General features: G+C 40.1%; 1 pseudogene; it reads left to right on the forward strand.

Annotated features, from left to right (window-relative positions):
* The first annotated feature begins 6,098 nt into the window (after window positions 1-6,098).
* On the forward strand, window positions 6,099-16,132 carry LOC110285153 (uncharacterized; annotated as a pseudogene).
* The last annotated feature ends 226 nt before the right edge of the window (window positions 16,133-16,358 follow it).

A 16,358-nucleotide genomic window follows, 5' to 3' on the forward strand; every position in this document is an offset into this window, starting at 1 on the left:
TAACACAGCACATTCAATGAGATCCAGAGTCCTGAAGAAAGAGTGTGTTTTGAAGATGGGAGACAATGAGTATACTCTTTGAGACTTCTCAATGGAGATGTTAGCAGCTCAAAGCAGAACATGTTTTGGAGATGGCAGACAGTGAGTACACTCTTTGAGATTTCTCAATGGGGTTGTTAGCAGCTCAAAGCAGTGTTGAATGTTAGGAGAGCTATCTAAGTTGATGTTACAGAGGTATCTACATTTATGCAAGTATGTAATATATTTGCATAAAATCAGAGCTGTCCACCTTTCTTTACTGACTACTATGTTCTCTTGTTTCTTGGTAGCAGTAGTTCTCAAACAGGAACAGTTTTATCTTCTGGGAAGTAACTTTGGTGTTACAACTTGAGAAAGTGGGTAGCTTTTGGCATCTAGTGTCTACTGATGTTGTTATACATTCTAAAATGAAGAAGACAGTCTCCCTCAACAAAGAATTATCCAGTCAATCTTCAGTAGTGTTGAAGTCAAGAAGCAATGCTCTATGGAAAACTCATTTCTAATCTTTTTTTTTTATTACGTATTTTCCTCAATTACATTTCCAATGCTATCCCAAAAGTCCCCCATACCCTCCCCCCCACTCCCCTACCCATTTTTTGGCCCTGGTGTTCCCCTGTACTGGGGCATATAAAGTTTGTCCAATGGGCCTCTCTTTCCACTGATGGCCAACTAGGCCATCTTTTGATACATATGCAGCTAGAGTCAAGAGCTCCAAAGTACTGGTTAGTTCATAATGTTGTTGCACCTACAGGGTTGCAGATCCCTTTAGCTCCTTGGATACTTTCTCTAGCTCCTCCATTGGGGGCCCTGTGATCCATCCAATAGCTGACTGTGAGCATCCACTTCTGTGTTTGCTAGGCCCCGGCCTAGTCTCACAAGAGACAGCTATATCAGGGTCCTTTCAGCAAACGCTTGCTAGTGTATGCAATGGTGTCAGCGTTTGGAGGCTAATTATGGGATGGATCCCTGGATATGGCAGTCTCTAGATGGTCCATCCTTTTGTCTCAGCTCCAAACTTTGTCTCTGTAACTCCTTCCATGGGTGATTAAGACTCCTCTGTATTCCACATTCAATAACCCCAAAACTCCTGATGTCTGACACAGTTATTTTCTTTAATGTGCTGCTTAGACTGTCTACAGTGGCTTTCCTGCCAGTGTTTACCATGAGAACCCCTCTGATGGTTCCACCCTGTTTACTTGACTGAAGCAGAATTCAAAGTCATCCTTGGACCAGACTTTGCCTTGGCTACACATTAAAACTTTACACTGTAGTGTTATGAAATGTTCTTCTTACAAATGAATTGGATCACTATTTGTGAGGTGCTGTATGAAAGAGGCATCTTTAAATGTTTTACAACTAACTGTTAGGATGTACACAAAGGATTATTATTTCTAGACACTTTATGGTATCCCCCAAAAAACCAAACCTTTAGATACATCTTCCAGAGAATTTCCAGAAAGGTTCAAATGGTCTTGAGAGAAGAGGGAAGTTAAGATTAGAAATGAGTTTCCCATAGACTATTTCTTCTTGACTTCAACACTACTGAAGATTGAGTGGATAATTTTTTGTTGAGGAAGATTGTCTTCTTCATTGTAAACTAAAATTGCATAAATCACTGAAATAAATGCAACAATAGCAGGAATTTGGAGATAGTTGAATTTTGTTGAACTGTTTCCCAGGCTGGTCTCACCAGCCATGCATCCTGTTAGTAATATTCAGTTGACCTCTAACAACCATTTCATGCTTTTTAAGCATTTTTAACACTAATTTACTTTGCCTACTAAAGCTGTATATTGCTTCTTATGAAGCTATACTGAATATGATAACTTCAGACATACACTTTCAGGATAAACTGATTAAAATCCAAAATCTAATTTTTGTATGAATCTGATAGTGTCTAAACATAATTCTTAAGAACTTATTAAAAAGCTCAGCTACACATCTAAATTCATAGGTTCTGATTCAGTGGCATGGAGACCAGCAGACCATTAAAATTAATTTCAAGTAGTAAACCATTTCAATATTAATTTATTTTTTGTTTTAATAATTAAATATGATAAGAGGTTCTAGATTATCTTCTACCCAGAAAAATTAGTCTAAAATTATAATTCAACTGTGTCAAATAAAATTATTATAAAAGTCATCAAAATATTCATTAGATTTCCAAACTACAGTTATGAAATTTAAATACTCCAGCTTCTCTCTATATGATGTGACTTCAAAGGCATTCTCATGCCTTCTGAACTTACCATAAGTACAAAGAAAGGCCGGTGTAAAAGATTCTGTGTAACCCAAAGCATCTGCAACACAGAAGTAAAATAACTAATTAGAATCCTTGTCCTTGCAAAGACCAAAGGCCACCTCAGTTTACCCTTCAAGTCTCCCTTTTACCCCTCTCATCCACACTGTGCTACAGATGCACCAACATCCCACTGCTTCCCACAAACACTGTACTCAAAGTGCATTGAATGAATTAATAAACATAAGCTTTTGGGTTGTGGATACAACTCAGAGATAAAATACTTGCCTAGCATGTGGAAGGCCATGAGTTTATCCCCAACATCATGTGAAAAAAAACAAGATTTGAATTGTTCTTAACCATATCTTTACTGTTTCTTTTCTAAGAACCTATTATTAAACAGAACTTGAATTAAAAGTATCTCCAGAGATGGTCAGGAGAAAGAGACACTCAGATATTTCCCATGGGGCATAATTAACTAATGTGCATATAAGTCCTACACCTTGGAGGAATGAACAAATATAAACCTTCTTGGGTAAGGACAATGACTAATTTATGGAAATTAAAGATGAAGGATGTCAGTTAGTTAATCTAAAGTCAGAGAAAGAGAATTGTGTGCTGCTGAGAATCTAGTCATTCATTTGTGGCATGTTTAAATGTTCCAACCATTTATTTATAATTAGGCACAGTGGGGAACTAAAGTGAATTTTCCTCTACAATGCTTTGCTGGCATTTCTGTAAAAGATGGGCACAGTCTATTGCAAAAGCTTAGCTATCTTGCCTGTCATATGGTGAACTCTAGATGAGGGAAGGATGCCCAAATTCCAACAGAGCCCAGTTAGTACCTGAGTGCAGATGCCTGAAAGGAGATTCTGCAACCAATTGGCAAGGACATCCCCCATCATGACTGGGCTGCCATGAAAAATGTTAAAGGACCTAATGCAACTGTAATGAGTTTTTATGATGATTCACTTTATAAGTTACAGTATATTCAGAACTCATATGTATTATGTATACCTGTTTGTGTTTGTGTGTGTGCACGCACACACATGAGTACATGAGCACACACATGGGCATAAAGGTTGCCAATCTACAAATCCTTCTCCAAAAACTTAACTTTGCTTAAAAGTGGAGCTGACCATATTGAGAAATGCCTGCTGCAAACCCAGACATAAGTAGGGAGGAAAGATCAGTCACTAGCAGGCATCTTCTTAGCTCCAAGTTTAAAAAATATTGTTTTGCTTCTTCACCTCTAGCAACCTGTCTGTCTTACCTCTCTTCCTGAAAGCAGAGTTGATAACATCAATCTTGATTTATTTATTTTCTTTTTTATTAGATATTTTCTTTATTTATATTTCAAATGTTATCCCCTTTCCTGGTTTCCCCTCCCCCTTCCCTGCCTCACCAATCCACCCACTCCTGCTTCCTAGCCCTGGCATTCCCCTATACTGGGGCACAGAACCTTCACAAGACCTAGGGGCTCTCCTCCCATTGATGACCTACTCGGCCATCCTCTGCTACCTATGCAGCTAGAGCCACAAGTTCCATCATGTGTTTTCTTTGGTTGGTGATTTAGTCTCAGGGTACTGGTTAGTTCATATTATTGTTCTTCCTATGAGGCTACAAACCCCTTTAGCTCCTTGGGTACTTTCTCTAGTACCTTCACTGGGGACCCTGTGCTTCGTCTAATAGATGGCTGTGAGCATCCACTTCTGTAGTGGTCAGGCACTTGCAGAGCCTCTCAGGAGACAGCTATACCAGGCTCCTATCAGCAAGCTCTTTTTAGCATCCACAATAGTGTCTGGGTTTGGTGGTTGTATATGGGATGGATCCCCAGATGGGGCAGTCTCTGGATAGTCATTCCTTCAGCCTCTGTTATTAAAAATGGGATACAATCTTGATTTATGACCTGGATGGAAACCATTCATTCTAACATGAGTGGGTCAAAACAGAGGTGATTTGATGGAGAAAACATGATCATGAATCCATCTGTGTCTCATGAAGCCTCTAATGAGCAGAAGGAAGACATGAGACTCTTCATCCTTCTTCTTTTACCATTTGTACACGTCAAGGTTCTAAAAGTAGAATACACTATGTAAATGAGACAGGTGTGCATCACCAAGACCTATTGTACATAGGTCTAGTCCTTTTCCTGTATAGTCTGATATCCTGTACATTTTGTTCCTTAATTTTTCTTTTAACATTTAGTGTTTTCTTTGACCAAACTATCTATTTCTTCTATTTTGTCTTCAAGACCTGAAATTATCTCTTTCAAATCTTCTAAACTGTTGCTAGGTATGCCTCAGACATTTTTCTTTGTCATCCTGATTTTTCATTTCCAGCTTAAGTCTATTTCAGTTTAGATTTTCTCTAGCAATTCTATTCTGACAGTTTGAATTGTTTCCGTTATTTCACTCAACTGTTTGTGTTTTCATGATCTTCATTAAGGCACTTATTCATATTGTCTTTAAAGTCTTTAGTAGTGACAATTTGGGAGTTTTTGGTTTCATTGAAAAACACAGAAATATTTTAGGAATGTGTTTTTCTTTTAATCCCAGAAGTGGTATATGGAGCTGCTTCAGATTATCCACAGCAGCTATGATTTATCTCAGGCTCTAACAGGGGCATAATTCTGCCAGCTGCATATAGTTTCTGCAGTTGCATGACATTTGGAACACTGGGGACTTTTTAGAGGGTGTAAAATGCTAGGACTCTGAAAGGTGGGGTGGGTTGTTGGTTGTTATTGGTTGTTGTTGGCTATGGTTTGTTAAGTAGTCATATGTAAAGAAGAAATTAGATATTCTTACAGGGAAGATCAAATTTACCCTAGAGGACTTGATGCCCCTCATCAGGAGGAAGTAGTCTAATAATAATGTCTACACCTGTTCTTTCTGTCTTCTTTTTCTCTCCAATATAGTGTTACCAGGTTGAAAGGGTGTAAAAAGGGTGTAGAATAGTGGAAGAAAGAAGGATCCACAAAACAGTTAATGTTGGCTACAGTCCAGAAACAGTGTCATAATTGCTATTTTGAAGTCCTTATCTGTGCTTCAGCTAAATTTTGGGGGTGGGGGAGATGCATGGAAATTGGATTGCTGGCTCTTAGAGGAAGCAGATTGCTTTGGTTTGGGTTGGGTTAGGTTGGGGAGTTAATACTTCTGTCTTTTTCACTGGTATCTAGAAATCCAGAGCTATGACATTTGAAGTGTTTTGTGTGTGTGTGTGTGTGTGTGTGTGTGTGTGTGTGTGTGTGTGTGTGTGTGTGGTGTAAATATCTTGTCTCGTCTTTGTTAGGTTGGTATTCTCTACTTTGGTTCCTTTTGCCCCCTCTGGATCCTAGCTACATGTGTCAGCTGTGGGTCCTGAATACCAGCCAAGTATTGTGGCTGTGGGTTTCTGGTGGAAACTAGTTTTAAATCCCTGACAAGCTAGTGTCTGTGAGGTCTCTGGGATAGAGCTGTTCTGTGAGTCAGTAGGGATTCATTAAAAAGTAGATGGACTAGGAGGAAGACTGAAAGAGCCACAGCTGAAAGAGGGACCTTGAGTCTGTATCAAGAGACAGAATCTCCAAGGGATAAAGGCAGGCTTGGAGGAAGATGTCCTGAAGGTGGGCTGCAACAGGGACAAAATTAAGTCTGGGGAGGTTTGAATGGAGAACAGAAATGAGGCTAAAGGTCCCTACCTGAGTCCCAGCCTAGTGTGGGGAGCCCAGAGCTGCCACACAAAGCTAAGACTCAGAGGGGGCAAAAGCAACCAAAGAACAGAACACTAACCCAACAAAGATGAGTGAAGATATTTACAGCACACCTAGTAGTAAGTGATCATGTGGGCCTGCAGAGTCACAAGGGAATGGGAACATAGCAGGAAAGACAAAGGGAGCAATAGGGGAGAACTAGGAGACCCTGAGTTTGCACCAAAAAGTCTAGCCTTAGGAGAAGGAGGTAGGTTGAGAGAGGGGCTCCTCCAAACCTAGTCTTTGAACTTAATCTATTCAGTTCTTTTTCATTTATGTGTTTGCATACATGCATCAATAGTGAGCATATTATGTCAGAGGCTTTTGTGTACACTGAGGTAACATGAGGCATATATCATTCTTTAACGTGTTTATCACGTCACCACTGTGGATCTGAAATCTCTCCAGATATAGAGGGACATGTGCACATATGTAAACAGGGAGCATGAGGGGTAAAGAGAGAGAAAATTAATTCATCTTTTTACACCCATATATAATATTGTACCATATACTCATTTTTTTCTTCAAGTGGTAACATGTATAACAGAATATAAGGCAACATTTTCTCCAAAATTATCACTCAAAGAAAGAAGTCCTGTGATACTGGGTAGCTGAGGGTATGATAGTCCAATCTTTCAATTACTTTATTTCAAACCCCATATTTTTAGGAACAACACATTTTTCTGAAATTCTAATACAGCAATGTTAGCTTCTGAGGCAGTGAGGTGAGAAGATGAAGATGAGAGAGAACCAAGAGAGAAATTTAACACAAACCAGGTAATTATGAGTTGAAGACATCATAATTGCAAATGTTGTGGGCCATTATGCTGTAAAAATCACTTTGAAATAATGCAGAAATTAGTCATGCTGTGGAAAGCAAGTATATAATTACAGGACAAAGGAAAAAGTCAGTCATTCTAACGTTAGACAGAAAAATCCTACAGTAAGGCAATTTTTCCCAGAAAAAGCTATGAAGACCAGTTCATAAACTGCCAAGGATGACATGCCCTGTGAAGCTATCAGTGTCTATCAGAATTGGTTCTTCCTAGATGGTCGACGACATTGTATCAAAGATGACACTTTCTGAAAGACAAAAAAAAAATACCATTTTAAGCTATCACTTTGTTATGTGATTTTACACAGGCTGGTTTCACCTTTTAAGTGGATATCTGATTCTTTCACGTCCCTAACATTTTCTGTATTCAGTTTTACCCCGGAATCCTTTTTCACTGTTCTTAATTTAAAGGGAAACACTATTAGTCAATCTCAGTTGCACTGAAAAAAGATATAATTATAATAGCACAGGGCCAGCTGTTTAACTCGGTAGAGACCCAGTGTAGCATGCATAAGGGACTGATCTCCAGCATCATAAGCAACTACCAAAGTCAGGGTAGCTTAAACAACAATAAGGTATTTCTCACAAGAAGTTTGTGGACTTCGGGATAAGTATGTGAGCAAGGCAGGTGTTCTGAACTTCTCTGAGTTTCCAAGTGGTCAGTGTCTTTTTACATACCACCTCTTTTTTACAGGTCTATGTATACAAAGAGAAGTAGGCAGAGCTTCTAACATATGAGTCCCCACTCTGATCCCACTTAATGTTCAGTACTTCCAAAAAAACATTGTCTCCAAATATAGCAACACTGTGGGGTCCAGGCTTGGCTCATGAATTTTGAGAGGACACAAACATTCAGTCTGTGACAGGGTACATGTGTGTAGTTAACGTTGCATTATTTTTAAGCCTATGATAACAGCTCCAATGTTTTTTTTTATTATAAATGATGCTACTAACACAAATATCTAACAAGAACTTTTCCGGTGTGACAGTCTAAGAGGACCATATCTTTTCTTACTGCAAGATGTCATTAAGATTCTGTGCTGATTCTGAGGGGGTCGTTTGTTTACTAAGAGTCTAAAAGACCAAGAAATAGACTGAAATCCCACATCATTTCCTTCCATAAGACTTTCCATCAAGATCTTTCTGCAATATTGCACTCAGTGACATGGTGACCTCTTCTTCCCATAATCCCCCACACTCACCCTTATGAATCAGGGCCTTGCCAGAGTCACCAACTCAAATTGGCACTGGCAAAAAGGTCTCAGTCTGATTCAGCCCCTTGCTTTTTGCATCTCTGCCAAGCAGCCTCTCTTGCCCAGTAACATCAAGTACAGCCTCTAGAGCAAGGGTGTGTGTGGCCTTGATATTTTGGTCAGGAGGTCTCTGCCATTGCCAGGCATAGAGGGATCTCCAGATTCAGAAGGACCCTAAATTTTAGTGTACCTCTGTAATTAAACTAGCATGTAGAACTAACTGGCTTTTAAGCAACCATGAGTAACATGGCGAAGCAACAGGTCCTGGGAAAAGTAGAAAGGCCACTATGTTCTATGGTATCTCCTCAGGTCAGCCCCTTGCTATACAGTGGAAACTTTCAAAAGCTAGCATATTCAAAGTACCGTTGACTTCATCTAATGTAGTAGAGAGTAAATGTGCCCACATCATTAGCATCCTCTTCCCCAAAAGGCCCAAGTCTAAGTCACTGAAATAACTCAGGCACTCAGGATTATAGTCCTAGGATTTGAACAGTAAATCAAATTCTAAGTAGCTGTGAGACTACTTAGAATTTGGTTACAAACCAGTCTTTCTTGGGGAAGAAAACTTCCCCAAGGTTTCTTCCAGTTCAGGTAAACTGGGGTGTAAGGAAACCCTAGTAGAATCTGACCCGGATCCAGTGGTCAGCCCTGAAAACACACAGATGAGTAAGGTGTTATCAAGACTGAGCAGGTTAGACTTAGGAAGATGCATGTATATAGATATGCATATATGCAGCAGCAATTAATAAAAAAAAGGTGTCATCAGTTTGAAAGAGAGCAAGGAGAGGTATGTGGGAATATTTAGAGAGAAGAAAGAAAAGAGAGAAATAATATAATTATAATATCAAAAGTAAAATATAATTTTAACACAGTGACAAGAACCAGTGCTAATTCTGATGATCATTTTAATTCGAGTTGTGCCAGCCATTTGTTTGGTATCTGAACATTGTTTTCCTCTGTCACCAGACAAATTCATCTCATTCAACTTCAGTCAGGATGTGAGAATTATTCATGTTCATTTTACAGAGGAGAGAACTGTGACACAGAAGGTTAAATAATTTCCCTTAAATGTAAATTAAGTCGCAGAAAGTGGATTCACAGTAAATGAGACCAGTTCTGCTGACTCGCTCCACAACATCATGAGAAGAATACTTCCCCAAGCTTTCTTCCAGTTCATGTAAACTGGGCTGTAAGCAAGCCCTAGTAGAATCTAATGTGCACACATGGTCCTATTCTCCTGGGACAGTAAAAGACTTCAATGACACAGGACGTATAGTCTCTCAATAGAGTTAACCTACAGATTCTCCTCACTTTGAGACATTTGGAAAGTTGATTCACGTATGTATTCTTCACCTGCTGATGAATCAGCTAATCTCTAAGCACAAACATGATGGCCAACTCCAAAATCAGCCACAGGAAGAGCTCTCTTGTCCTATTCTCTCTGTCTCTGTCTCTCTCCTCTCTGCTCTCCCTCCCCCTTTTTGTTTTATCTCTCCCTCTCTCTTCTTCTCTCCTCTCCCATCCCTTTCTTTCCCCTCCCCCTCATTCCCTCCCCTCTCCTCTCTTCTTCTTTCCTCTCCTCTCTTCTCTACTCTCTCTTCTCCTCTCTCTTACCATCTGCCTCCCTCTCTTTCTTGTTCTATATCTCCTCCATCCTGCTCTTTCTCCTTCTCTCCTCCTTGCACACCTGTTCTTTCCCAGTGTCTCCTCTCTCAGGCATAAAATTCAAGCTTTTGTTCAAAGGCTCAGAGATTCAATACCCACTCATCACAATCATATAAATAGTGATTGCTTATATATAAGTTAAGTACAGCCATATAAGTACTTTTAAACACTGTACAAAACTAATGATCATTTCTAATGAAGCTTGAAATTGATTAGGGGATTGTACTTGACACTGAACATGTCTGACAGTCTGAACTCTGTCTTAAGCCTGTGCACTAACAGCTGGACTCTGTAATGATGAACTAGAGCAACTGGAAGCCTGACCTTTCTTTTTCCTTTTGTAGTCTACTCTTTTTCAGTAACTGTGGACCTGCCCATACTGACGAAAGCAGTGGAGACTAAGTGTGTTTGAAGTATACTCCAGTAAAGAATGTTAACACGTACTAGACAGTGCTCATTGCTCTGCCAAAAGGTGACGTTAGGCATCATTCTACTGACTAAAGTCACCAGCTCTGCTCCACTTCAGTCACAGTTCTTCATGTGCTAAGTTCTTCTATCTATATGATGTAATGTGGACCTTATTAATCCAAGTATGGAAATGGAAACTCAACTGGCATGATTCATCTACTGTCATGCATTTATTAAGTGGCAAATGGGATTTAAAGTCTACACACACCTGGTTGTGACTTGTCCTAAGATCATGCAAATAACACCATTAAAGGAATGACATGGAAGGGAACACAGGAACTGTGTATTTTTTCTTTCTTTCCTTCTTTTTTAATATATAATCACAAATTATCTCTTTTGACAGCATAGTTGAAAAAATATGATTTATCTAGATCTACAAAGTTAAATCATATAGATCTATGGGTTTTAATTTTTGTGAATCTCAGATCCCTTTGGGACTCTAATGGAAGTTAGCTTCTTTCACACAACACAGTTGTAGAAATGTTTTGTATGATTTTACAAAGTGCCTGGAGTCCCCAATATCTCTATGAATCCCTGTGCTTTGCCATTATACAAATTCAGACAGAAATAGTTTCTCCTACAAATTATATGTTTCCAATTTTTATTCTAGAGCAAGATTATATTCAAATACTACCTCTACCACTTGCAGAAGTCTGCTTTTTCAAGCTCTTTACCCTCTCTGTACCTCAAGTTCCCAGCCAGGAAACTGAGATTCACAACAGTACCTGTTTCATGAAGCGCCATGATTATTAACCTAGTTAATATGATCAAACACTTAGAAGACTATATGTACATAACAAGCATCCAAAAAGTGTTACCTTTTACATTCTGTCTTTGTAGCTGTCAAGTCCCCACCCTCTCTCACTTTGTGTTCCCACTCCTGTACTTTCCTTAGCCTTAATTTCTCTTGCTTCAGAACTTTGTCCTAGGCTGTTTCCCTTCCAAATCATCACCTCCTCACCCTCAGTCGAAATGAACCAACAGCTCATTCACACTGATCTCAACACAAGCATCCTTTCTTCAGAGGAGACTTCTATGACCTTACTGACAAAGGCAGATGCTGATTTCCTAAGTTCCTATAGAGCACAACAGATTCCTATCTCTATTCTGAATATAGTTCCCCTACATACTTAGAGAGTTATATGATTGACATGAGCATCTTCACCATATTTTAAACTCTGGGGGGGGGAGTGGATCCAATTTCTCTCTCCTTGGTGTCTTCAGCATTTGTAATGTTCATTGACTCATTATTATAGATCTTGAGCATTTGTTGAGTGGTAGATCACAGTGAACGAATACACCAATAATGATTGACATGTAAAGAGGCTGTTCAGCCATTGAAAGTGGCTTTCTTTATCAGTTCACAAGAGAGAACACTTATACTTAAAGGGATTTCATATTGCATGTTTTTTGTAGTTTGAGGTTCCAGTTTATAGCACAGCAAACCAGAGGTCAATTCACTTACCCACTGCAAGACACATGAGAATATATATATATTTTAAAGAACTGTGGAATTTCAAAAGGTCAGTCCCCACTAAGTCATTTCATTTTATTCTAAAACATATAAACAGAGGCAGGGAAAGAGAGAGAGGAAGAAAGAGAGGGAGAGAGAAGAGGAAGAGGGAGAAAGTAAAGAGACAGACATAGAGAGACAGAGAAGACAGAGACAGAGAAACAGAGACAGAGACGGAGACAGAGACAGACAGACAGACAGACAGACACTTCCCAAGTCTTTACAAGATTCAAATACACATCCCCACAAGGCTTGCTAATTCACCCACTGTACAGATTCTCGTAAATATGCGGTTTTTAATGAGAAAAAAAATAACAACTCAAAGCAAAACAAAGCATACTATCTGGCTCTCCTCCATCCCATTACATACCTAATCTTTCCAGACACTTTGGCCAACTTTGCCCAACCCTTGGGCTTTTCCCGCTGAGGCATATTAGCAGGGAAGTCCCACAGTTGGATTAATTAGATCAATGTTGAAGTTTTCATTTGCTCTGTGAGTTTAACAAATTAATCTGGCGTATAATGAAATATTGTGAAACAATTTCAGAGTGGGTATTGCAAATGCTGCCTTGTTCAATTACTGTCAAAATGCGCATGCAAGAAAGATATGAAAATCTGAACATATAATTGCAGACTTAATTACCACTCAGTGCTAACCAGAGGTAATCATATTGAATCAGTCAAAGTATTTTAACTAGTTCTAAAGTTTCTAATTTCAGAGAAGTGGAAACATGTGACCAAATATTATAAGCAGACAACTAGATAGGTCTTCTTCACCTTTCTGGAGTTAATAAGGTAAGTTATAATGATTAAGTCAGAGATTTTACAAAGGACCACAATCATGAATCAGTTTTTTTAATATAATGGCCTATAAGCTACTTTCATACAAATTATCTCCTTTGAATCATCTTGAGAGTTTTGATTATGTGTGAAATTAATAATCCTCTGTTGTCCTCATAGACTATTTTTTTTACTTAATATATGTTTATAGAGTGTCGACCATGTCATATAAACTATTCCGGGCATTAAGGTCCATCTTAAACAGAGCTCTGTTCCTATTCTAGAGAAGGTGCTTACAATAGAGAAGCAGAAGCTTATAATGCATTCATATAAACCATAAAGAAAAATATAATGTTTGGATAATGAACGACTGCATGTCTATTTCAAATATCTTTCAAAAGGAACAGTTTTGAGTACAAACTCTTCCATGCATGTGTGTCTGAGACATGTCATATGATGCATGCTTAGTAATCTATGGTTAAACTATTGGTGTATGTTAGCACACATCTTATGCCACAGATGGAAATCATGATGCCCAGTGCCATTGTTTAGTTCAGCTTTCTTCATCCTCTCACCGTGACATGAAGAAGTGCTTCATCCCACTGTAATCTGCTTTACTAACGGGAGCTTCTGGATTTTGATGTTTCTTTTCCTTTGTATGTGTTTCTCTCCAACTGTGAAAATTGGGTATTGCCCCATCAGAATGGCTAAGAATAAGGAATAAATAAATAAATAAATAAATAAATTCCTCAAGAAGCAGTACATGCTGGTATAGATGTGGAGCAAGGGGAACACTCCACCATTGCTGGTGGGAGTGCAACCACTCTGGAAATAAGTTTGGCTGTTTCTCAGAACATTGGGAATAGTTCTACCTCAAGACCCAGCTACACCACTCATGGATGTATACACAAAATATGCTTCTCCATACCACAAGGACACTTGCTCCACTATGTTCATAGCAGCCTTATTTGTAATAACCAAAAACTGGAAACAACCCAGATGCCCCAAAACCAAAGAATGGATAAAGAAAATGTGGTTCATCTACATAATGGAATACTACTCAATTATTATTAAAACAAAGACATCATTCAATTTGTGGGCAGATGGAAGGAACTAGAAAATATCATCCTGAGTGAGGTAACCCAGGCCCAAAAAATACATGTATGACATTTACTCACTTACAAAGTGGATATTAGCTGTAAAGTACATGATACCCATGCTACCATCCACAGACACAAAGAAACTAAATAAGATATAGGGCACAAGAGAAGATGCATGAATCTCACTCACAAGTGTTATGGAGGTGTATGGAGGGAAATGGATGGCAGGAAGGATCTGGGTGGAAGAGAGGATGGGGAGGGTAATGGGGGTAGAGGATCAGATGTAGATAGAGCCAAAGAGAGAAGGTCAGGAGAGTGAACAGAAATCACCAGGGAGGAGAGGCAGGGAGAGCAGCTTTAGACTTGGGTTGAGGGAAGCTCCAGGAAGTCTATGGGAGTGACTCTAGCTGAGACTCCTAGAAGTGGGGGATAGAGAACCTGAAATGGCCACTTCCTATAGCCAGGCAGGACTCCCACTTGAATTGATAAGAGCACCAACCCACACACAAAACCAAACCTTCATCCAAATATTTGTCCTGACTACAAGAAGTGCAGGGACAAAGATGTCACAGAGACAGAGAGAATGGCCAACCAATGACTGGCCCAATTTGAGACTCATCCCATGGATAAGAACCAATCTCTGACACTATTAATAATACTATATTATGCTTGCAGACAGGAGTTGTCTTAGATTTTTACTGCTGTGAACAGACACCATGACCAAGGCAACTCTTATAAGGACAACATTTAATTGAGGCTTGCTTACAGGTTCAGAGCTTCAGTCCATTATCATCAAGGCAGTAAGCATGGAAGCATCCAGGCAGGCATGATTCAGGAAGAGCTGAGAGTTCTACATCTTCATATGAAGGCTGCTAGTGGAAGACTGACTTCTAGGCAGCTAGGATGAAGATCTTAAGCCTATGACCACAGTGACACAGGTACTCCAACAAAGCCACGTGTCCTGATAGTACCACTCCGTGGGCCAAGCATATACAAACCATCACAGGAGTCTAGCATAAATGTTCTCTGAGAGGCTCCAGCAGCTGACAGAAGAAGATTCAGAGACCCACAACCAAATATTAGATTGAGCTCAGGAACCTTGTGAAAGAGTTGGGATGGGATGCGGGGGGCAGGAAGAATTGAGGAACCTGGAATGGTTAGAAATTCCATAAGAAGACCAACAAAATCAACTAACCTGTATCCTTGGGGGCTCCCAGAGACTGGGCCACCAACAAAAGAGCATACAAAGGATGGATCTATCCCCCAACACACATATACGTCAGAGATGTGCAACATGGTCTTCATGTGTATCCCCTAACAACTGGAGCGGTGGCTTACCTTGACTCAGTTGTCTGCCTGTGGATTCTGCCCCCCCAACTGGATTGTTTTAACTTAACTCATTGGGAAAGGGTTTACCTGGTCCTGTAGTGACTTGAGGTACCAGGATTCACTTTGCTATAAAAAACTGTACAAGAGTTTTCCATGAGACAACAACTGTTGCTTAGACATAGCCAATAATTTGGACAAAGACTGTGACAATCTAAAAGACCCTTGCTTCTCCAGTCTCTGCCAAGGAATTATCACTTGTGTGAATACCCCAGAGGAAGGGAGCTTCCTGTGCCAATTCCCCCTGGGTACAGAGTGCTGAACTATGAATGTGCCACTAATTCCTATGGAGGGAATACATGCCAACATGGAGGCGCCTGCCCTAAAGACCCTGAGCACCCTGTCTGTGTCTGCCCTGCTGTCTATGCGGGAAGGTTCTGTGAGACAGATCACAATGAGTATGTGTCCAGTCCTTGCCACAATGGAGCTCTGTGCCAGGATGGAATCTCGAAAGCTGGAATTTCGAAATCCTCCTGGTCTGTGTGCCTGGCTATCAAGGCAGGCATTGTGACTTGGAAGTGGATGAAAGGATTTCTGATCCCTGCATGATTAAGGCTATAGACTTCCATGAGATAGAAAGATATGAGTATGTCTGTCCTCAAGAGTACTCTGATGTGAAGTGTGAGCTGGAAATTGATGAATGTGAATCCCAACTGTGTTTACATGGTGCCATATGTCAGAATGCTCTTAGGGATTACTTCTATGAGTGTGTGCCTGGATTCCTGGGAGACCACTGTGAACTCAACTTTGATGAATGTGTCAGTCAGCCACCTTTCCATGGAGGACTAGGTGTGGATGAAGGAGACAGCTACCACTGTGCATGCACCAGCAGTGGATTCACAGGGACACGCTGTGAGACTCTGATGCCTCATTTTCAGTCAAAGCCTTGTCACAATGATACACCATGTAAAGACACTGTTGACAGCTGTATTTGTCATGACTGGCCTGGATACACAGGTTCCCTGTGTGAGACAGACATAAATGAATGCAGTAGCAACCCCTGCCAATTTGGGGAGTAATATGCTGAGCTGTCCTTAGAGGATCAATAGGGACACATTTTAAACCTGCATTCCTCCTTCAACTACCTTGAAACCTCAGGCCATGTTTGTATCTGCCATTCTTGATCCACAGACAGGAGGCTAGCATAACTGCCCTCTTAGAGGCTCCACCCAGCAGCTGACAGAACCAAATGCAGAGACCAACAGCCGAACATTAGACCAAGCTAGAAGACTCTTATGGAAGAGTTGAGGGAAGGATTTAGGGACCTAGTTGGGATAGGGACTCCACAAGAAAACCATCAGAGTTAAATTACCTATACCCTTGGGGGCCACCAGAAACTGGACCACCAAC

This window comes from Mus caroli, unplaced genomic scaffold (assembly GCF_978045245.1).
Source record: "Mus caroli unplaced genomic scaffold, Mus_caroli_1 scaffold_19, whole genome shotgun sequence".
In the NCBI taxonomy this organism is placed as follows: domain Eukaryota; kingdom Metazoa; phylum Chordata; class Mammalia; order Rodentia; family Muridae; genus Mus; species Mus caroli.